Source organism: Canis lupus, chromosome 6 (assembly GCF_048164855.1).
Source record: "Canis lupus baileyi chromosome 6, mCanLup2.hap1, whole genome shotgun sequence".
Taxonomy (NCBI): Eukaryota; Metazoa; Chordata; class Mammalia; order Carnivora; family Canidae; genus Canis; species Canis lupus.
In genome coordinates, this window is record NC_132843.1 from 41,793,894 (window position 1) to 41,817,617 (window position 23,724).

Below are 23,724 nucleotides of genomic sequence, written 5' to 3' on the forward strand. Positions count from 1 at the left end.
CGAGCAACTCTTCATGGGCCGTGGCCACGGAGCCGCTGTGGCCTGTCTGCACCAGAGCCCGGGAGGTGTACAAGCAAAGGCCGAGAAGCCCTGGAGCGGCTCAAGGGGCGGGTGGAGAGCTGCCAGTGTGCGTGCCTCCTACCCGCCCCATCTACGGGAGCCCACGAACCGGAGGCCAAAGAGAAAGGAAGCACCCAGAGAGCAGCTACGCGGGGAGAGTGTCACGTCCTCTGAGGTGGGAGGAGTGGCTATAGGTGACCTGAAAAGACTTTGTTCAAGAAGACGTCCTGCCAGAGCTAGGCACCTGCCCAGTGGGGATTGTTTTCGGGACACAGAAACCGCGTTGGGGGTTGGGCGAGAAGCTTGTGAGCAGCCGGCTGGGGGAATGACTGCACCAGTGTCCAGTGTCGTGGCTCCAGGAAGAGAGTTCACAGGGGAATCCCTAAAAGCCCTTGGCCTCACGGGGAGCTCTGGTCCCTCAGCTCCTGACCGGCCCCTTAACCATGCTGGAGACTCCCCAACCATAGCTCATGAAAGAGGCAGAGACTGAGAAAATGAGGGGCCCCGACTCTCCGAGTATCCTGGGCAGCGTGGGGCCAGGACAAACTTTAATAGCATGAGATTCTGGAGTTTTGATATTAGGCTAGATTGTATGTGTGATGACCTCAAAGTAGAGGACCTGCTGTCAATGGCGAGTGACCTCTGAAGCCATGGTACCCGGGTTTCATGCAGGGGTGATGGAGGGTGCAGGCAGATGGGGTCCTAGAGAGAGGGATGGAGCTCGTGCCTGGAGTCCTGCTTGTTTAATAAATGGGTAACGGGTGCATTTGCCCTGCATCCTCAGCTTTGCTGAGCTGAGGAATTGGCTCTTATCCTGGGAGGACCAGGTCGACATGACACTTGTCTATCCATGTTGGGACTGTCCAATGTCATCCTGCCCAGGAGCACAAAGGTGCATAGACTAGATCCTCTATTGGTATTTCTCACAAGTCTGCACAGAAAAAGGCAGTTAATACCACAAGCCAGGGTTGGGGACCCAGAGCTCAGCAGGACTCAACCTTGTTGGCTCTCATCTCTGTCCTGTGTGTACACACTTCACCCTGTGGAGCCAGGGTTTCTTCATCTGCTCCAGGGGTATCACCTACCCTGGAGGGTTTGTGGAGTCAGTGACTCAGTGGCTGTGGAGACTGGAGCAGTACAGACCCCCAGATGCAGTACCTAACCTCTGGTCTGTAAATGTGACTGCCCAGGATGGGGCAGCTGGCAGGACACTGCATGTGACAGGATAACCCACAGTCTCTGTGCCCAGAGAGCTTCTACCCTGGGAAAGGGGTAGACTGGGTGTGTACACACCTGCCTAACTCAGACAGTGAGTTTTTGGTGAAGACTGCATGTTTTTACTGACCTCTTTCTACACAGATGCTTTGGGTTGGGTGTCAATATTCTTAGGTGAGTTTGTAGCCAAATGAAAGATAAATTCAGAGTCCTTACCTAGGAGGTGTGATACAAGCGGCAGAGTCGGGCAGTGATGACCCCAGGACCTCTCCCTAGGTTGTCTTACAGCCAGCCAGCGGGCTTTGGGGCCTCTGCTCTCCAGTGGCACCTGGGAAGTTACCCGTGGTGACTTCCCGTGAACTCTGACAAGGTTCTGGGGTCTCCAGGTGCCGGCAGCTTGCTTTCCCAGAAAGCTTCAAGAACAGTGGGCACCCAGATCCAGACTGCTGGGTGACCAATAAGGCTGTTCTCAGATTGGCCCTCAAGGAAGGGAAGGCAGCTGGGGGCCAGGCCCCTCCCTGGCACCCAAAGTCACATGGCAAGGTCAGCGTAACGCAGGCCCACACCGTCTCCCAAAGACAGTGTGAGAAAGACCTGTGTCCTCCCTGTTCTTGCTGACTCTGTCTGTAAATTTTGTTCCAGGAGAGCCCATTCCCTGCCCAACCTACATATATGAGGGATGTGGGGCTGGGGGAGGGAGGGTGGAGACAGAAATCACTCAGACAGCATGATCAAGATTCTAAAACATCGGGCACCTGGGGGCTCTGTCGGTGAAGTGTCTGCCTTCGGCTCGGGTCACAATCCCGGGATTCCGGGATTGAGCCCTGCATCGGGCTCCCTGCTAGGTGGGGAGCCTGCTTCTCCCTCTGCTGCTCCCCTTGCTCATGCTCTCTCTATATATATCACAAAAAATAAATAAAATCTTTATTTTTTTTATAAAGATTTTATTTATTTACTCATGAGAGAGAGAGAGAGAGAGAGAGACAAGCAGAAGGAGAAGCAGGCTCCATGCAGGGAGCCCGATGTGGGGCTCGATCCTGGGACCCAGGGTCACCCCTGGACCGAAGGGGGCGCTAAACCACTGGGCCACCCAGGCTACTAAAAAGATTCTAAAACGTCCCCATGACTTGAAAATTTGGAACCATACACTAAAGAGAAAATACAAGATCAAAGCAACATTTACTTGGGTTAGAAACATTATAAACCATGAAATGGAGCGCTCCTCTTGATAGAGTTCCTCTGAAGACTCACTGGGGCTTTAGCGGACCCAGCTCCTCACGAGCCCCCAGTACGAAGCGGGTGTCAACGGGAACGGGGGCACAGTCAGGTCCCCTGGGCTCCACGGTGGGCTTGGATCTGGAGTGTCCTTCACAGCCTGGCAGCAGGGTTGACGCCCGTAACAACCTGGTGAAGAGTAGTAGGAACGGGGTGGGGGCTTGTGAAGAGACCCTTAGGGGCCTGAGAGACAGGAACCCTCAGACATTTGTTGTTCCCAAACCGTTTCATAGAAAGGTGCCCTCCCTTGCACTGAGGCTGTGGAGGCAGAGCATCCTGGAGGGGTGACTGAGCCATGCCGCAGCCCCTTGTGGCAGAAACTGCTAGGTGCCTACCAGTGTACATTTTCTACTTCTTTTTAATGACAAAACCCTGATTTTTTTATGGGGCAGCAATGTGCTAGCCAAAAGCCGTATTTCTTGATCCCTTGCAGTTAAGTGTGGTCACACATCTAAGTTCAAGGTCAAGAACTGTGAATGGAAGCATTTTCTGGAGCCACTGGGAAGGCTCATTAATGAGAATTGATTCACTGGGAAGCACACTTTTTTGCCCTTTCTTCTTTCTGTTGGTTAGGTTATGGATGCAAGATGGCACTCCAGCAGCCATCTTGGACCATGATATGACCTTGAGTGTAGGAGCCACACCACAGGATGTTGGAGCAGAAGGATGAGAAGAACCTGAATGGCAGATGGAGACAGAGCAGATGTTTATATGCACTTACTGGGTGTTCACTATACTCTACACAGTGTCTTAGGCACTTGGTGAAACAAACACACAGTATCTGCCCCCATAGATATCAAATCAGTGAGGCAGCCAGGGCTGCCTGCTGCCATATCCAGTGTATGGCCAGGGAACATCGATGCAGAGTGAAACAGGGCCCTCTGAAGTGGTACAGAGGGGAGGTCCTGCCAGGAACTTACATTGTAGGAGCTCACTCACAACCCTGATTAGACAGATGATAGCATGGGGATTTACAGATCCCAAGATTGCTCAAAGAAGTGATCCAACAGGGAATCAAATCCTAAGACTATTTGACTAGAACTCACTTTCTTTTTTTTTTTTTTTTTTTAAGATTTTATTTATTTATTCATGAGAGACACACACAGAGAGAGAGAGAGAGAGAGAGAAAGGCAGAGACACAGGCAGAGGGAGAAGCAGGCTCCATGCAGGGAGCCCGACGTGGGACTCCAGGACCATACCCTGGGCCGAAGGTGGCGCTAAACCGCTGAGCCACCCAGGCTGCCCTACAACTCACTTTCTTAACCACTTACTTCACTTGCTCAGGGCAAGAGGTGAGAGAAGTGCAGGACCGTCCTCGGAGGCATAGAGAGGAAGAGGACCTGGAGAGGGCAGTATTCTGAAAGTGGGGGTGGTGGTGAAGAGAAGTGTAGGGAGATGATCATGACCTTCAAGAGGACAAAGTTAGTGATAACCTCCCTAGCTTACTAAGTCTCTCAACTTGAGTCTTTCCCCTGTAACAGGTTTACAAAACCTTTCCTTTTCATGTCTATTATTGAGATTTATGTTAAAAATAGATTTCAGCAACTGTTGGGTAGCGTAATTATTCCTCTGACGCCAGTAGGACATCCAGTACCAGCTTCTTTTGTTGTCAATCTACCAAATGCCACACAGAATCGCATGTCACGCAGTGGTGGCAGCTGTTTTGCAGACATTTAAGTATAGAACGGAGCTGTTTTTCACAAACAACTTCACGACTTCACGTCCACGGACCTGAAAGGTGTTTCTGCACCATATGCTTCTCCTTCTTGCACCGTAGAATGAGAAATAACACTGCCGAGATCACTACCAAGAAGTATACATTCTCATCTTATCTTGAGGGGTGCGGACAATATGTTTCCAAAAATGCTTCCTCCTATGACTGTGCCCCCATGGCTTAGAAGAAACCTGCCCTCCAGATTGAAAGTGATTTCCTTTTTTTTTTTTTTTAAGATTCTGTTTATTTATTTGACAGAGCAAACAAGCATGAGCAAGAGGAGGGGCAGAGGGAGAAGCAGATGTTCCACTGAGCAGGGAGCCCGATCATGACGCTTAAGGCAGACGCTTAACCACTGAGCCACCCAGGTGTCATCTGTTTCATTTGTTGAAGGTTGTAAGGAGACAGTCCAGCTGTTTGAAGGATAAATCGGATCCTGTTTCAGTCTGTTCTCTCATGGCATCGTGTGGGGAACCTCACTTCTTCTTCAGAACAACCCCATTATCATCCTCATTTATTGTACATCTGGAAGAGTTGAGGTCCTCACAGCTGGGGGGCTGGTAATGACCTGGGACACGCTGTGACTGCAGTCTGGCTGCAGAGTGGTGCATTCCCATGACCCTCCTGAGCCAGCTTCCCACCCCAGCCTGTCCAAGACTGAGCTTCTGTACTCTGTGCTCTGCAAAGTCTTTCTTGGGGTATGCAAAGAAGGGACGCTTTGGGCCACCATTTGGGTATAGATTCTAGAGAGTTTCAAGGGTCAGTCATTTTGAGGGTTTTTTGTTGTTGTTGTTGTTGTTGTTGTTGTTTGTTCTTTTCTGTGTATCTTTCTCCGGGGGGAATTAAATAATCAATCTTAGGATGGGTGCTGAAGCAATTGCAGAGCAGTATAGCTAGACAACCAACACCAACCAAATCATCAACTTGATTTCTTCACTCAACATTACATTTTGAGCACTCTCCCTGATGACATAGACGGATGGGTATAAATAGTCGATTCCCTTTTAACTGCTGTATAAGAAACGGTTCACGGTGTGGCTCTATCGGATCTTATTTCCCCATTTCCCTTGGAAGCATGCTGAGCTTCACCTCTGGCTGCCCCCTAATGCAAGCAGCACAGCCGCCCATATCCCCGTCCAGAGTTTCTGAGAACAGCTGCACTGTTTGCACTGACTGTGTCCTCAGCCCTTGCTGAGCTCCCGAGCGGGACATACTCTTACCTCCTGCACTGACTTTGGACGTGGCCGTGGGACCTGTTTGGCCAGTGGAACTATACTGTATCTGAGCAAAATATTTCACTGACTTGTGTGGTTGGCCTTAGCTTCCCTTGAGACTCTGCCCTCCGTTATGAAAACAACACAGCCTAGATGGTGGCTAGTCCTTTATCCCTGGGACACAAGAAGCAGGCACCAGAGCCAAACGGAGAGCAGCCTAAGCCAGCCTGGTTGGGGGATCCACTGCCGCCTGCAGCCCTCGTGGTGCACAGGCAAGCTGCCTGTCTCCTGACTCCGTTGTGTCCCCTGGAATCTGAGTAGCTCTGTTGCTGTGGCACAAGCAACTCCTATAGATAAAGGGCTCCCAAGAGTGAGCTGCTGCCAGAATCCATCCTGCAGATACGCTCTGGCCTCAGGAGATGGCCTGTGTGCCGGCAACATGATGCAGATCACTTGATGGAACCATCAGAAACATACTAATAGGCTATGGCTTTGGGTGAAGAGATTTCAAGGCAGAATGTTCACTGTAGGGGTTGGATGTTGTTTGCTGTATAAGCTAAGGTACTAAAAGAAAGAGGTACTCAGAAAATAGTTGGCTTATTTGTTTGAAGGTTTAATTTACTCATGGCAAAATCCATCCTTTTTTATTTTTAAGTGGCTCCACACCCAACGTGGGGCTCAAACTCATGACCCTGAGATCAAGAGTCAGATGCTCTGCCTACTGAGCCAGCAAGGGCCCCATCCTTTCTTGGGTGCAGTCTGGGAGTTTTGATGAGTGTATACAGTCATGTGACTACCATCAAAATCAATACAGGATGATTACATCATCCTGCCCCATTGGAGTTAAGCACCTGCTTCCAGGTCCAGCGCCTAGATTCTGTCTCTATGGTTTTGTATTTTCCAGGTATGTTCTGAACAGAGTCCTGCAGTAGGGAGCCTTTGAGTCTGGCTTGTATCACTCAGCATATGCATGTCCAGTTTACCCATGTTGTTGCGTGTATCAGCAGTTTAGTCTTTTTTAAATTTTGAGTATTTTTTCACTGTTTAGATGCACCACTTGTTGCTACTTGCTGTATCACAGTTGAGCCATTGTCTGTTGAAGAACACGTAGGTATCTTTCACTTTTTGGCAATTACAAAGAAGGCCACTATAAACATCTGCATAACAGTTTTTGTTTGTTTTGTTTCGTTTAGAGGGGGGATGAAGGTGCAGTGGGTGCAAAGGGAGAGAGATAATCTCAAGCAGACTCTCTGCTGCATTTGGAGCCTGATGCAGGACTTGATCTCATGACCCTGAGATCATGACCTCAGGCAAAATTCAGAGTCATGTGTTTAACCAAATGAGCCATCCACCCAGGCGTCTCTGCATACTTTTTTTTTTTTTTAAGATTTTACTTATTTATTCATGAGAGACACAGCGGGGGGTGGGGGTGGGGGCGGGGAGCAGAGATTCAGGCAGAGGGAGAAGCAGACTCCTTGCAGGGACCCCGACGTGGGACTTGATCCCGGGTCCCCAGGATCATGCCCTGGACTGAAGGCAGGTGCCAAACTGCTGAGCCACCCAGGGATCCCTGCTTCCTGGTTTTTGAGTGAAGTTCTGTTTTTATTTCCCTTGGGTAAATCTCTAGGAGAGAGGTTGCTGGGTCGTGGGATACCGCAGACTGCTTCCAAAGTGCTCGTGTATCTTCCGTTCTTGCCAGCAGTGGGTGAGAGCTCCAGTTGCTCTTCACCAACAGATAAGGAGTAGTATCTCCTTGTGGTTTAGGTTTGCATTTCCTACTGACCAGTTAGGTTGAACATCTTACATGTGCTTTATCGACCACATGTCTTCTTTGGTGAGGTGTCTGTTCAAATCGTTTGCCCATTTAAAAAATTCTATTAAATAAATAAATAAATAAATAAATAAATAAATAAATCTTTTTTTTTTTTTTATTAGTGAGTTTTAAGAGTTCTTTGTATGTTCTGGATACAAGTCCATTGTCAGAAATGTGATCTACAAGCATATTCTCCTAGCCAATGACTTGTCTTTTCATTCCTTTGGCGAGGTTACTTAATTTTGATGAAGTCACATTGGTGTGTTTGAAAGCATGGTTTATTTATTATTATTTTTAAATTTTATTTATTTATGAGAGACAGAGAGAGAGAGAGAGAGAGGGAGAAAGAGAAAGAGACAGGCAGAGGGAGGGGGAGAAGCAGGCTCCATGCAGGGAGCCCGATGTGGGACTCGATTCCGGGTCTCCAGGATCACGCCCTGGGCTGAAGGCGGCGCTAAACCGCTGAGCTACCGGGGCTGCCCTGAAAGCATGGTTTATTTTTATTTTTTTTTAAAGATTTATTTATTTATTCATGATAGACATAGAGAGAGAGACAGAGGCAGAGACACAGGAGGAGGGAGAAGCAGGCTCCATGCACCGGGAGCCTGACGTGGGATTCGATCCCGGGTCTCCAGGATCGCGCCCTGGGCCAAAGGTAGGCGCCAAACCGCTGCGCCACCCAGGGATCCCTGAAAGCATGGTTTAAAGAGAAGAAAACAGAATCCAGACATTCTGAGATTTACAAGATTGAAAGATACATAAGCTAAAGACATGAGCTGATAGCAAAGACCAAATCAAATGTATGGTTCTCTTATTGGATTAGGTGTCCTCCAAATCCTTTCAACCAAACAAAATGGTTCATGGAGAAAGACCGAGGGCATGGTCTCACAGAGGCAGGAGACACTAAGTGAAGTCAGCCATGGCCTTGTCAGCCATGCAGTGAGTGCCATGGACTGGCCCAGCACCTCCTGGTGTAGAGTTGTGAATGTAGATGGTGTGTGCACACATGTATGTGCATGTCTGCTGTGTGCCTGTGTGCACATGTGTGTATGTGTGTGTAGATACATATATATGTGCACACACGTCCCAGGCCTGATACATATACACATGTGCATCTGTGTGCACATATACACGTATGTATGTGCATATGTGTGCTGTGCACATGTGTGTCCATTACATGTGCGTGCATTGTGTGGCTGGGTAGTGCATATTTATGAGCATTGCAGTGTGCCAAGTGTGTATTTGGTGCAAAATTAAGAAGTTCCTCAAAATCTCTTTCCTTATGTATTTATAGTTCAGAGAGATTCAAGACAGCAGGTGAGAAACAGCATAGATGTTAATAGGCCACCTTTTGTTGGGCATTCTCTACAAAGTGTCTCATTATTACTGAAAGTTCATGTTTATGAAGTCCTCAGATACTTCAGGCATTGTCCAAGCAACTGGTAACAAAATATGGTCTGTGTTTTCTTCATCTGTAAAAGTAAAGGGTAGAAGTGAATAGATTTTAGCCTCCTTTCTCTCTAAAGTGTTATGTTTCAAACACACATTTTTCTGAAGTACAACCATCATTATCAAAAAATCCTCAAGAAAAACAGCAGCCATGAGAAAGTTGCAGTGTGGAACATGCTGACCAGGCTCCTGCAGAAATCAGTGAGGCTGAGGGTGAGGTAGGGTGGCCCCACTCGCCTCCTCCAGAGAAGCACTGGAAGACCATAAAGACTGGAGGTTGGAGGGACTCTGCCTTCACTCACTGACCTGCTTGTATGTTCATCCCCTCACTCATCCACTGTCCCATTCTCTCTTTTCCCTTCCACCCACTCTCCCATCCTTTCCTTCTCTCAGAGACAGGAAGAGATGCCCAGGTATGCCCGTGATGTGGAACATCCCTATCTTTTCTACACAGTGCTGGATCCTCCTGTGATCTGTTCCACCTACAGATTACTCCATCTTCCCTGGTGTCTTGCCACAGATTCACAGATGCCTCATTTCACAGTAAGGACGCCTGGGCTGGAAACAGGCTCAGTGACTCACCTAAAATCACACAGCTGCTTACGGCATAACCACCATGCCTGAATAAAGCTTAGAATCACTGCATCGTAGGCTAAATGACATCTCAAGGCTTCCCACGGTCCATTTGCCAGCCAATCTTTAGGCAAACACTGGAGCTGAGCTCAAAGTTTTTGCTTCTAAGCATGGAAAGAGCGAACAAGATTCCAGACCTGGCTCGTTTCTGAACTATGGTCAGAAACCAAATCCCTCCAGTGATATTGACTGCAGGCCTGTTGCATTTGTGCCTTAAAATCCTGTTTCTTACCTAATCTGGACTACTGGAATCGTATCTATCACCCACTGGAAATTCTACTGCATCTCTTAGCCTCACTCTTTAAAATGCATGTTTAATATCATCTCTAGAAATTACAGTCAGGGTTTAGAGGACTTCAGTTGTCTAATCTAACAATGTTCAGCAAAAAGTGATCAAGGTGATTCTTGCATGAGGTAACTGGTAACAGCAGCTTTCATGTGTTAGGTTCCTTCTAGAAACTAGGATAATTTCTAGAATAATTACTGACTGAATAATGTCTTGCTCCATGTGTATACATTTATATACATTTAAGAAACGGAATACTAACTTTTTTTTTTTTAAGATTTTATTTATTTACTCATGAGGGACACAGAGAGAGAAGCAGAGGCACAGGCAGAGAGAGAAGCAGGCTCCATGCAAGGAGCCCAATGTGGGACTCGATCCCGGGTCTCCAGGATCAGGTCCTGGGCTGAAGGTGGTGCTAAACCACTGAGACACCTGGGCTGCCCAAGAATAGGAATACTAAATATAACTATTAAATATGAATATTCAGTCCAATTGATAACTAGTGATTTTATTTTTCCTTGGCATAAATGCCCTGATGTTTCCTGCCCTGAGCTGAACAAATTGCAGGGCTCCCTCCTCGCCACCTGACTGGACAAGTAAGCCACACATCTGAGTGATAGGATCTATGAAGAGCAGATTATCAGCTTGTGCCTAGGGAAGGCTGTGTCAGTCTTAAGGCACCTGCTCACTCTTGGGAAAGGAACAGCATTTTGCTAAAAATGCTTGAGCTCTTACAGAAAGAAGCCAGCTTTCTGCATAAATCAGTCTGGCTTCTAGGGCGAGTTAGAAAAATAATGCTAACTAGATCCATAATGAGTGTAGAGATTCAGGCAGGTCAAAAAAGAGCAGAAACCTAGCACAATGGCCTTTTAGAAAGGAATGGGCTATGAGCATTTGTTCTAAGTCTATAAAAAGGGTAATTACCTTGGCAAGTAGTTCATTTTCTGCCCCATAAAGGCAGCTGTAAATGGATTATAAATAAGTGATGGCTCATAATTCATTAAAAACAAGAATATGGGAACAGTTTTAAGGAAGCATGAGTTTTAAGGAGAACCTTCAAATTCAGCAAACTTTACAGAGTACTGGAGCAGCCCAACAACCCCCCCCCCCAACTTGGCATTGAGATAAGCAAAAGGGGAACTTTCCTTCATAGGGGCTGGCTCTTCCACATGCGCTAGGCATGGGGCTGGGGCCATTCTTCCTCCCCAGGTGTGGGCAGAGCATTGGATTTGGCATCCGAACAATGAAAGCCAGTTTACTCCCTGGAATCTTGGGCAAATGTCCTTGAGCCTCAATGTCCTCAACTGCAAACTGGGATAATAAGAGCATCTGAGTCACAGAGTGGGCATGTGTGCTGCTTGTCTCATTCACTCAACAAATACATGATGTGTGATTGAAGCCTACCTTGTGCCAGACCTTGGGAGAGGTGCTGAGGATGCATACCAGGACCTGGCCCTTCAAAAATTCAAAACTTGCCTGAAACCAACTGAGTCGAAGTCTTAGAGGTGGGACCCAAGCCCCAGAATCTTTATAGGATTGGCAGGTGAGCTCAGGCATAGGGACTGCTGGTGTAGACAGCATAGGCAAAGCACTAAGTGAATGGAATGCACAGGGCTTCATGGGTGTGGGATAGGTCTTGAAGGACCCGTGAATGTTTGTCTGTAGAGGGAGCCCAGTGAACGAAGGCACGGGGCATTCATTTGGCTTTGAAGTTTGAAGTGGAGGAAGCCCAGAAAGCATTTGTTCCTGCCTGGGAACTGAGTTAGAGGTGTGCCAACAGAGGGACAGGAGTGCTGTACTGATGTGAAGTCAACAAGGGGGCCTGGGACTTTTCATATGTACATTGATGGGGCTCAGGACACACTACCCTAAAATATGGAGGATTAAATAGAATAGCAGAGTCAAGAAGGTCACTCTGATCTCCCCAGTCCACTCTGATCAGCCTTTCCTCCCTGAAACAGGTCATAAAACCCCAAGTAAAAGGTGTCCTCCCTGTACCAGGGACCCATCACCAGACTCCTGGAGATGGGGAATTTGGGACCAGGAAACCTGTACAAACAAACCCTGTTAAACCAGCCCTCATCTTCCTACTTCACTTCTTCACCACCCACTCCCATTTGTCTTGTCAATGCTTCACAAATCTTTTTTTTTTTTTTAATGCTTCACAAATCTATTACTACCTTGTCTAAAAGCTATCAAAGCTTCTTGTTCTGTTTTAGACCCAGTGGGGACCCTAAGAGGGTCAAGGGGAAATTTTTAACAAAAAAAAAAAAAAAAAAGGAAAGTTTAAAAAAAAAAAAAAGAAAGTTTTTCACAAAAGTCAATACCCATTCAAGATAAAAAGCTCGAGGGTAGGTGTAGAGGGATGTACATCAGCATAACAAAGGGTAAAAAGACAAAAGCCTGTGAAAAACTGAGAGCTCTTCCTCTGAGATCAGGAAGGAGACAAGGATGCCTATTTTTGCCACTTGTTCAACACAGTATTGTAAGTCCTAGCCACAGTGATTAGGCCAAAAGCAAATGGAAGACATAAAACTGTCTCTATTTGCAGATAACATGATACTATAGATAGAAAACCCTAAAGACTCCCTAAGAAACTTTTAGAACTAATAAATGAATTCAGTAATAATTCATGATTTGGGGCATTATGCTAAATGAACTAAGCCAGACGGAGAAAGACAAACACAGAATAATATCATTTATATATGGAATCCAAAAAACCACCTCAACTTATAATGCAGAGAACAGACTAGTGGTTGCCACAGTTGGGAGTGGGGGGGTGGGATAAATGGGTGAAGGGAATCAAAAGGCCCACACTCCCAGTTATCAGATGAGTAAGTCCTGGGAGGCAGTGCACAGCCTGGTGGCGGCTTTGCAAGGGTAATAATTCTTTACTGTAGCTTTGAAAGTTGCTAAGGGAGTAAATCCTAGAAGGTTTCATCACAAGAAAAGTAAATTGTACTATGTGTGGTGAAGGCTTGATTTCACAATGTATACACAAGTCAAATAATTATGCTGTATACCTAAAGTTGATACAATGCTACATGGCAGAAAAACTTTGTTCAGATCCAGCCAGGGAAACTCAGCTGGTGCAGGAAAATGTCTTCCTCCCCTGCAGTGTGTTAGCAAGACCAGTCAGACTCCAGAAACGGAAACTCCCACTCTTAGAGAAGCAGCTCTGGGTCCCAGGTACCATGAGCTCTATTCAGGTCACATACTCACTATGTTAACCTTGGGCAAGTTCCTTAACCTCTCTGTGCTTTAGTTTCCACAACTACAATGCAATCAAAACCAATTTCTATGTCATGGCACAGTGGTTCAGATCAGTGACCTACTAGTGGTAGAGCAACCCAGAGCAATGCTGGACACTCCACCAGCACTGAGTTTGCTGCTGTCATGTTGGAAGTGCTGGCTCCTTCCTCTGAGAGCTCCATCATGCCTGGTGAATAGTCCCCCTGTTTTTCCTAACATTTGTATTGCAGTTACTTATCTATATGTTCCTCTCCTGAGGCTGTGAATTGATCAAGGGCAAGGCTATTCTTACTTCTTACCTGACATAGGTCTGGGGTAAGGGCTTTCTACTTATTTATGGCATATGACTAAGTTTTTATTAATTTAATAAAATAAAAACTACTGAGGTACCTGGGTGGCTCAGTTGGTGAAGCGTCTGCCTTCAGCTCAGGTCCTGATCTGGGGTCCTGGGATCCAGCTCCGTATGGGGGCTCCCTGTTAACAGGGAGTCACTCCTCCCTCTCCCTCTGCTCCTCCCCCATGCATGTGTCCTCTCTCTCTGTCAAATAAATAAATAAATAAATAAATAAATCTTTTTAAAAAGGTAATTAATTAAAAAATAAAAATGAAAGCAAAGAAAGATGTTTTTAACACTCAGCAACAATCTTTCATTGTGTTTTAAAGACTGAAATTGGATTTTTTTTCCCCGTGTTGAGAAGGACTTGCAAATGCAAAGACATTTCAATTCCTTTGGTTTTTGCTATTAAAAATTTGGCCTTCCCTCTGGCATTTTCTTGCTGCAAATCCTATAAAATATTTAGTTTCCTAAGCACACTGAAGTTTAATCCTTGTAAAGAAACTTCCGTCTAGAAATGTCAGGCATAATTTATTAACTCCCTTTTCTTGCACACTGATAGTTACAGTTCTGCATTTCTAATTGGGAGTTGAGTTGCAAATACAATGAAGATATGGAAATAGACAAATCTCTTTGAAGGTACAGTTAAGGAGGTATTTTAGGATGATCTGCAACTGTAGTTGTGGCCTGATTCACACTTGGTTTCAGTTCACAGGGGCTCCTGCTGTCCCTCTTCCTGAACGCCCTCGCCCCAGATGTCCCAGAGGCTAATGCCCTTACTTCTTTCAAGCTGAATGGGTGTAGACTATGTTAGTCAAAATATGCCTCTTTTGCATAAAGAGAATCTTGAGCTGTTTTTCTTTTAAGATTTATTTATTTATTTATTTATTTATTTATTTATTTAAGAGAGCAAGAGAGAGTATGAGCAGGGGGAGGGGCAGAAGGAGAGAATCTCAAGCAGATTCTCCACTGAGAGTAAAGCCCCACATGGGACTCGACCCCATAACCCTGAGATCATGACCAGAGCTGAAACAAAGAGTCAGATGCTTAACCAATTGAATCACCCAGATGCCCCGAGCTGGTTATTTTTAAGAAACAGCAGACACAGGAGAAGCTCTGACAAATTTTGTTTTGTTTACTGGCATAGCCCAGGTACCCAGAGCAGCCTCCGGCATTTACTAGGTGCTCAAAAATCGTGGTTGTATCAAACACCAGCTACTCTCCAACTACTGCCAGTACCAACTGTTGATAAGACACAGCAGGAGGGAAGAACACAACCTTGACAGTCTTGTCTCACACAGAGGGAAGGAAAGGTCAGAATTTACAGACCATTTGAAGTTTGGTTTCAGGCAAGTCTCTCCAAGGGGAGGTGGGTGCAAATCAACTTCTAATATCTTTAAAAATACCTTTAGTATCTTAGTATCTTTAAAGCTATAATATTACATTTTATACATTTTTATTTGTTTATGTCATCTTGAAACTATGAGGTCTCTGGAGCCAGGCAGATTATCATTTATTTACAGCAATAACTGCATCAGTTCCCCACATGCCAATTCCTCTCTTTTTGGAGGTGAGAGCCAGGTGGGTGAGTCTGTGTGTACAACGGGACTCCTTGCATCACAGGAGAAGAACCCTGAAATTGTCAATCTGTTTATATAGGATGGCATGCACTTCAGCGGGCTGCCCACAAGCAGTTGGAAGAGGCGGATCCCCATGAATGGAAATAAATGTCTCCAGGGGATATAGAAGACAAGCTTCTAGGCCTTGCTTACAACCCCAGAATGTCTCCCTGTCTGGGTTTCATCCTCCCTTGAAATATAAATGCGTACCTCCAGAAAGCTGAATCTTTCTGGAGTTCTATGGCAGCTGCATGCCCATTAACTTCCAAGACTTATCCCTTCACCAGATTCCAGTAAAATTTGCTCAGAGGGGTGTCTTGGTGGCTCAGCGGTTGAGCATCTGCCTTCGGCTCAGGTCGTGATCCTGGGGTCCTGGGATCAAGTCCCACATTGGGCTCCTTGCAGGGAGCCTGCTTCTCCCTCTATGTCTCTGCCTCTCTCTCTGTGCCTCTCATGAATAAATAAGTTAAAAATCTTTTTAAAAAATTTGTTCAGAGAGCCTTAACTGTCAGAAATATGAAAATGTTTACTTCCCGACGTAGCCTTAATTGGGATTGGATAAGATCACGACAAGGCCGTCATGGAAATGAAGACCATCTAGACGAGAACAGGCAAAGACTATGTATTCTGAGCAAAGGAATCAGCCACCATCACCTACATTCAGCACAGACACAAAGAAAGGCAGAGGAGTGGGAAAGAGGGACTTCACAATTATTCATCAAGTGCTGGCGGCTTGAGGCTAATTATTACCGGAGTCACTGGCTTCGTAGACTGTTTGCTAGAGACAGGGAGCTGACTTCCTAGAAGTCTGATTTGTAGGCAGTAGGTTGGCTTCCCCTGCTGGTTACTGTTGATGATGACTCGTTCTTGGGCTGGCTGCTGCATATTGTGGGTCAGAGTTCTATTGTGTATGTTGTCCCGGCACTGCTCGTTGTATGTTGAGTCTGTCATGGTCTGGAATGGGTGGAGACGGCAGGGCAAAGATTTTGAAGCAAGGGAATCTCAGGCTGCAACCACTCTGTGGATGCTTCCCATGAAGAGCTGGTTAATCTTTTGGGAAGTTCTTACGGTGAACAGTCAGGTTATCTGCTTGGAGCAGTAGAGTGATGTTAATGTCAACAGGCTGGGGGAGGGCAGACAGGTGGTTCTGGATTTGGTTGAACAAATTGAAGAGAAGGGAAGGGTGAGATTTTTCTAGTATCACAGATGTCCTCAATTTTAGCACCTCCCCACCCGCTCAGTGAGGCGTAGTGCTGTGATAGAAATGACACTATTCCTGTTTTACAGGAAACGGAGACTCAGAGTTTATATAAGCTGCCCAAGGTCACATTAAAATTATAGTAAAGGCAGAACTCAAAGCCAGCCCTGCAGGACCTGCCAACCTCAAAAATAAAATAGTCCCTTATCTTACAAGCAAAATGAGTATACTTAGGAAGAGCAGAGGAATTGCAATTGTGGCTGAGCAAAGTGTAGCAAACCAAAGGCAAGTCCGAAGAGACAAAGCAAAGGTCAGCTCTCCTTATTAGGTTTCAGGAGAAAATTGGGGAGCATTGTTCTGAATAAGACATCATTGAGAAAGAGGAAGAGGTTGTAGCAGTGTGTCCCTGGCTGTGGGCTGTGGGGGGTGCCCTCTTGCAGGGACAGATTTTTCCTTTTTTTTTTTTTTTTTTTTAATGCAAGTCTTACGTGGAAAGTGTCCTTCCTCCCCTACTGGTTTGCAGGCTGCCCCCTCAGGCCTTCCTGACTCTACGTTTGTTTGTTTTTTTAAAGATTTTACTTATTTATCAGAGAGAGAGAGAGAGCATGAGCAGGGGGAGGGGCAGAGGGAGAAGCAGGCTCCTCGCTGAGTAGGGAGCCCCATGTGGGAGTCAGTCTCAGAACCCTGAGATCATGACCTGAGCTGAAGGCTGATGCTTAACCCACTGAGACCCCCAGTGCCCCTGTTTTATTGTTATTTAAAGATTTATTTATTTTAGAGTGAGCAAGCCAGTGTGGTGGGGAGGAGCAGAGAGAGAGAGAGAGAATCCTAAGCAGGCTCCACACTACACTGAGTGCAGAGCCAGGTGTGGGGCTCGATCTCACAACCCTAATATCAGGACCTGAGCTGAAATCAAGAGTCAATTTCTTCACCGACTGAGACACCCAGACACCCCTTGATGAGGCTTCCCTTCTCATGTGCACACCCCAAAATCCCATGCTGCCTTCCATAATTGCAAATACCACCCAAGTCACCTCATCACTGCCATGCACACGTGTGTGATACGTACATCCATATGGGTGTTTTTTGGTGGAAGATGGGGGTGGAGTGGGCCTTGGAGGGACACAGAATAAGGACATTTCGAGTGTTTTCAGGGTGAACCCAGAACTGAACCTGCTCTTCATGTCAAATATTCTCTGTACGGAGAGAAGGCCCTTTTAGCTACTGAATCACAATTCTCCTTAATACATGTTCTTTCTACTTTTTCTCCCCCTTAAAAGTAATTGGCAAAGTATCTGGAGTCAATGTCGAGTAATTAAATGTATGTGATTCCTGGGAACCGGTTCAGATTTTGCAAGTGCTCGGCAGCTTTCAAGAACCATGGAAATAAAACTTCAGGCTGTTCCTAGATTTACAGTCTTCACAGTTTGTGGTCTGTGCTGCTGGCATTTTTACCGAGCTGGCACACTCTGGAGAACATCATTTTATCTTTTAAAAACAATTACAATTATAATTAGTACTGTTATTATTCTCTGCACCGCAGCAGGGGAATGCGGTGATCAGCCTCCAGCTCATCAACGAGAAATGCTGCCAGCACAGCAACGTTGGGGGGCCGGGGGGCCGGGGGGCTCCGAGCTGAGCCCCAAAGCTCTGGGTAGGACAACTGTGGGCAGGACTGTGTGTTTGCTAGGAGCCAGCAAAGGGCGTGCCCCCCCAGAACCCCTGCAAGTGGCCCTTTTCTTCCTTTCTTCACTGAGAGGGTCGCCAACCATCCCTGTTGCCTTCCAATGCTGCTGCATGTTGGGATCAGCTGGGAAGCTCTGGCCGCAACCACTCCCAGGCAGTCCCTCCGCCTACCCCACTGCAGCCCCTGCAGCCTGAGGTCAGGCCAAGCTGGGGAAGAGAGGAGGTTTAAACTGGAGGAGGAGTCTGGGCTTTTGATACTCTCCTGGCCTCAATGTTTTCATACCTGGAAGAGTAACTTGCTTATTACCCGAGAGACTAACCACATACCCAGTCCGTCTGCCTCAGGCTGCAGGGAGGGAAATGCAGCTTCAGAGCCGGTGGGGAAGAGGTACAAGGGGTCTCTTGATCTGGCCTCGGTCATCCCAAAACCCAGTTGCAGAACCATAGAGTGAAGGTGGAGCTCGGAGTCTGAGTCCGATCCCTGGGTCTACGTGCTTGGTCATCATCGGTACTGACAGGGCAGCTATCCCAAAACAGCCTTTGCCTCTGCCTCTGCATCTGCCCCCACTTGTGCTCTCTCTGTCTCTCTCTCAAAAAATAAATAAAATTTTTAAAAATGTGTATGTTTTTGTCCTGCTAAACTGTTATTGCAGTTTAATTTCCAGATCCAGCCAGGGACTCAAGATGGTTGAGGAAAACTATCTTCTCTCCTACACCTCGGACCAGAGAATCTGTGCCTCAGTTTCCCCTCTGTGAAATGGGGATAATTTGACCATACAGAGTTACTCTGAGGATCATATGAATGAATGAATATAAAGCATTTGAAACAATGCAGGAACATAGGAATAAACATTGGTTATTAGTAGTTATTAATTGATCACCTGGGAGCTTATTAGAAGTGTTGATTCTAACACTGGCCCCTCACCAGTGGTCCAGATTCATTAAGTGTGGGATAGGGACCAGAAAACTGCATTTTAAACAAATACTACCAAATTTTTTTTATTAAAAGGGGTCTGAAGACTATTTTGTGGAGTGCTTGCCATAAGGGAATGTGGTGTTCATGGGTAAGATGTCTGTCTGGTTAACGGAAAATGAGGTGAGAAGGTTGGAAGAGGTGAATATAGAAACCACTTATACTATTCTGTGGTCAAGAAACAGAAACTATTTTAGAGATACAGCATCCCCTTGCTCCAGCCCTTCCCATCTCATAGGTAGGGAAACAGGTCTGGAGCCATAGCACCCACAGTCATGGCTGTTCCCTGAAGCCTTGAGCCACAATCATTGTGTCTTTTTTTTTTTTTTTTTTTTTTAAGATTTTTATTTATTTGAGAGACAGAGAAAGAGAGAGAGGCAGAGAGAGCATGAACAGGGGGAGCTGCAGAGGGAGAGGAAGAAGCAGACTCCCTGCTGAGCAAGAGCCCAGTGTAGGGCTAGATCTCAGGACCCTCAGATCAGGACCTGAGCCGAAGACAGATGCTCAACCAACTGAGCCCCTCAGGTACCCCTTGATAGTTGTGTCTTAACTGCAAGCCTCTTGCTCTTCTCGCTCTGCAGGATTGGCTCAGAAGACATTCATTATCAGGGCAATCCTGTTTCTTTCACCAGGATCCAGAAAGTTGTCAGATTCTAAGTTGAGCTAGAATATTACAGTCAAATATGTGGAGATAAACAAAGACAGAAAAACAGGAACAGGCAAGAGCTCCATGTTCAGAGCTCATGATAGCAAGGGCTGCTGCTGTCACTCACCTTCTGGCAGGGACTCAAAGGCAGACAGAGGAGTGGTCGACCTTTGTGGTTGGAACAGGGATGGCTCTCAGGGTGCCCTGGCTGGAGGCTGTTGGCTGGAAGCTGCAGGACGGCTAACTAGAGGAGGGCATCCTATGTGATTGCTGATCTGGATTTCTCTGATTGGCTCTGAGTTGGAGGTAGAGACAAGGATTAAGAAAGCTGTCAGTTATTTATTTATTTATATTTTATTGAAATTCAAGTTAGTTAACATATAGTGTATTATTAGTTTCAGGGGTAGAATTTAGTGATTCATCAGTTGCATACAACACCCAGTGCTCATCACATCACGTGCCCTCCTTAATGCCCATCACCCAGTGACCCTCCCCCCATCCCTCTCTTGTCCAACGACCCTGTTTGTTTTCTAAAGTTAACAGTCTCTTATGGTTTGTTTCCTTCTTTCTCTCTTTTTTCTGTCCCATACGCTCATCTGTTTTGTGTCACATGTGAGTGAAATCATATGGTATTTGTCTTTCTCTATTTCACTTAGCATAATACCCTCTAGTTCCATCCATGTCACTGCAAATAGCAAAAATATTCCATTCTATGTATATACCGTATCTTCTTTATACATTCATCCATTGATGGACACTTGGGTTGCTTCCATATTTTGGCTATTGTGGACATTGCTGCTATGAACATTGGGGTGCATGTGCCTCTACAAAATCACTATTTTTGTATACTTTGGATAAGTATCTAGTAGTGCAACTGCTGGGTCATAGGGTAGTTCTATTTTCAACTTTTTGAGGTATCTCCATACTGTCTTCCAAAGTGGCTACATCAACTTGCATTCCTACCAACAGTGTACAAGGGTTCTCCTTTCTCCATGTTCTTGCCAACATCTGTCATTTCCTGACTTGTTCATTTTAGCCATTCTGACTGATGTGAGGTGGTATCTCATTGTGGTTTTGATTTGATGCCAAGTGATGTCGAGCATTTTTTCATATGTCTGTTAGCCATCTGAATGTCTTCTTTGGAAAAATGAGAAGTCGTGAACAGTCATGTCTTCTGCCCATTTCTTAACTGGATTATTTGTTATTTGGTGTTGAGTTTGATAAATTCTTTATATATCTTGGATACTAGCCATTTGTCTGATATGTCATTTGCAAATATCATCTTCCATTCTGTAGGTTCCTTTTTAGTTTTGTTGATTGTTATTAATCATGTCTTGGCTATTTGGGGCCAATTGTTAAAGGCTTTATTGTTTGGCTTGATGGACTGTTTTTAGAGACTTCCGATGAGTCTGACTTGTAGGTAGTAGGTGGGCTTCCTGGGCTGGTTAAGTGCAGGTAATGGGTTGGTGTCTTCAGTGTGCCACTGCAGATCACGATCAGAGCTCTGTTCCCATATGTGATCTGGCCATTTACTCTATTTGCATATTCAGTCTTTCACCTATTTCAATCCATGTACTTTCACCATTCTCTCCTAACCCAGATTTTGTCATGAACTACAAGTTCTGATTTACATATCTGTAGTTTGGGAAATTAGGGAAGGGTGTTGTTTTTGGTATTCATGGTGCAATGTGTGTAGTGAAAAGGCAGACAAAGACTGAATCACAAAAATCCAGCTGCCTGGAGAAGGTTCAGCCTCTGAGAACTGCTGCATGCTGTTCTCATGAGAATAGTTGCAAAGATAAATATAGCTTTTTTTTTTTGGATTAGTATCTTATTTATTCATTGTGCATTTTAAAAATACCTATATCACATAAAGAACTACTACATAACTGTAGACAGTGTGCATATATGTGTGAAACACCTAAGTAAAAATTATGATGGGTGGGTTGTCCTAATTTTTAAATAAATTAAAAATATTGAAATATTCTTCGCTGGAAAAAAAGCCCACCTGAAAGAAACTTTATCTGCAACCAAGAGATAGCTAATTATCTAGAAAAACTTAAGATTTTATCAGTCAAAGGATGAAGTATTCCTTAGCCATCAGGGAAATGCAGATCACAACTACAATGAGATAACACTTTACACCTCCTGGGATGATAACAACAAGTGTTGGAGACAATGTAGGGAAATTGAAACCCTCACACTCTGCTGATGGGAATGTAAAATGTTGCACCTCCTGTGGAAAAATCAGTAGGTCCTCACAAGGTCAGACACAGAGTTATCCTGGGTCTGGGAAAGTCTGCTGCTAGGTATCTACCCAAGAGAAGTGAAAATATACATCCATATGATAACATTATATGAATGTGTATATAAAGTTTATTTGTAGTAACGGGAGACTGGAAATGACCCAGAAATCCACCAAAGACGCATAGATAGATGAAACACCATGCGCCTTTGTAGTGTAGGTGACTCGGGCTGAAAGGGAGCAGAGTGATTATACACACAGCAAGGGTGAATCTTGAAAACACTGTGTGACAGAAAGAAGCCATTCACTGAAGACCACATGTCGTATGATTCTATTGGTGTGAGATATCCAGAGCCAGCAAATCCATAGAGATGGGAAGTAGATTAGCAATTGTCTAGAGCAGCAGACCTGGGGAGAAATGGGAAGTGACTGCTAAAGAATTTTGTTTTTTTCGGTGTTCTAATATTGATTGTGATGGTTGCACAACTCAGGGAATATAATAGAAACAACTGGATTGCAGATGGGTGACTCATAATGTGTATGAACTGTATCTGCATAAGAGTCATGAAAAAGATGACAAATTAGCACCATTTTGCTTGGCTGTAGAACAACCCTTCTGGTTAAAGAACATGACATAAATGTTAAGGCTTTAGAGAGAACATATATATTACTTTATCATTTTCATAGTCATTTGCACAGAGATGTTGAGTACTAACAGATTTGGTGAAAGCAAGTTATATGAAAGGGATTTACGTGAAGTAGGAATTGGTTGAACCACATACATATTTCCTACAAGTCTCCAGTATATGTATCTTTTTTATTCACTAAGTCAGAATTTTTGGATCATGTATTACCTGTCTAACACCATTTTAGGTGCTGAGGAATAAATAGATAAATGAATATATATCCAGCATAAGGAATATAAATATATATAAATATAATACCTATCTATATAAATATTTACATATCCAAGTATGAAGTCCTAGAGAGTATAGTCAGTGCTATGGGGCACATAGAAGCACATGTACATGCTGTCAAGGAAAGCTTCTGATTCAATAAATAAAAACATACTCACATGACCCTATTGCTTAACTAATAGGATAATTTGGGGGCAAGCAGAAGGGTTTTCCTAAGCATAGGGATGCATCTGGGTGTCAGGGAGGAAGGGCACTGGAAACCAGAAAATTTTGCCCCCAGTGATGTCTCTTTCTTTTTCTTTCTTTCTTTCTTTCTTTCTTTCTTTCTTTCTTTCTTTCTTTCTTTCTTTCTTTCTTTCTTTTCTTTCTTTCTTTCTTTCTTTCTTTCCTTCTTTCTTTTCTTTTCTTTCTTTTCTTTTCTTTTCTTTCCTTTTCTTTTCTTTTCTTTTCTTTCTTTCTCTTCTTTCTTGATTTTATTTATTTGAGAGAGAGAGAGACCCCGAGAGAGCACTAGCAGAGGGAGGAGCAGAAGGAGAGGGAGAAGCAGACTCCCCGCTGAGCAGGGAGCCCAATGCAGGACTCATGGATCATGACCTGAGCCGAAGGCAGATGCTGAACTGATTGAGCCCCTCAGGCCCCCTTGACTGTTGTTTCTGAACCTCTCTGCCTGCTCCTTCTCTCTCTCTCTCTCTTTTTAAAGATTTTATTTATTTATTTATTTATTTATTTATTTATTTATTTATGAGAGAGATGGAGAGAGAGAGAGAGAGAGAGACAGGCAAAGACACAGGCAAAGGAAGAAGCAGGCTACGTGCAAGGAGCCTGATGTGGGACTTGATCCCAGGATCTCGGGATCACACCCTGGGCCAGAGGCAGATGCTCAACTGCTGAGTCACCCAGGCATCCCTCTTTCTCTTTCTCTATCATCTTCTGCTAATTTATCCACTAAAATAAGTGTGGTTTCTAAGTTCACAGATCCAGCCACAGAGACCATCTATTTTCTTTTTATCCTCCATCTCCCCATCTTCAATCTCAAATTGCCTCCATAACAGAAAATGTGCTAAGCATCTTTCAGCTGCAAGTAACAGAACACCCAGCTCAGAGTGACCTAGATCTCCGCCACTGCCTGTGTGATTTATGGACCAGTGTCATCGCCGTCACTCAGAGGCTTGCTGGGAAAGCAGAATCTCAGGTG

General features: G+C 45.1%; 1 long non-coding RNA gene across 4 annotated transcripts in view; it reads right to left on the bottom strand.

Moving 5' to 3' along the window:
- Nucleotides 1–8,502: 8,502 nt before the first annotated feature.
- Nucleotides 8,503–23,724, bottom strand: part of LOC140634701 (uncharacterized) — a 28,027-nt gene continuing 12,805 nt past the window's right edge. Inside the window, exons 4-7 of one of the 4 annotated variants that reach the window (XR_012032089.1) lie at nucleotides 19,495–19,662; nucleotides 15,615–16,011; nucleotides 13,302–13,449; nucleotides 8,503–8,763 (exon numbers count right to left, since the gene is read on the bottom strand). This is a non-coding gene — a long non-coding RNA (uncharacterized lncRNA). The remainder of the gene's footprint in view (nucleotides 8,764–13,301; nucleotides 13,450–15,614; nucleotides 16,012–19,494; nucleotides 19,663–23,724) is intronic. The other 3 variants (XR_012032088.1, XR_012032090.1, XR_012032091.1) reach the window with 3 other exon arrangements.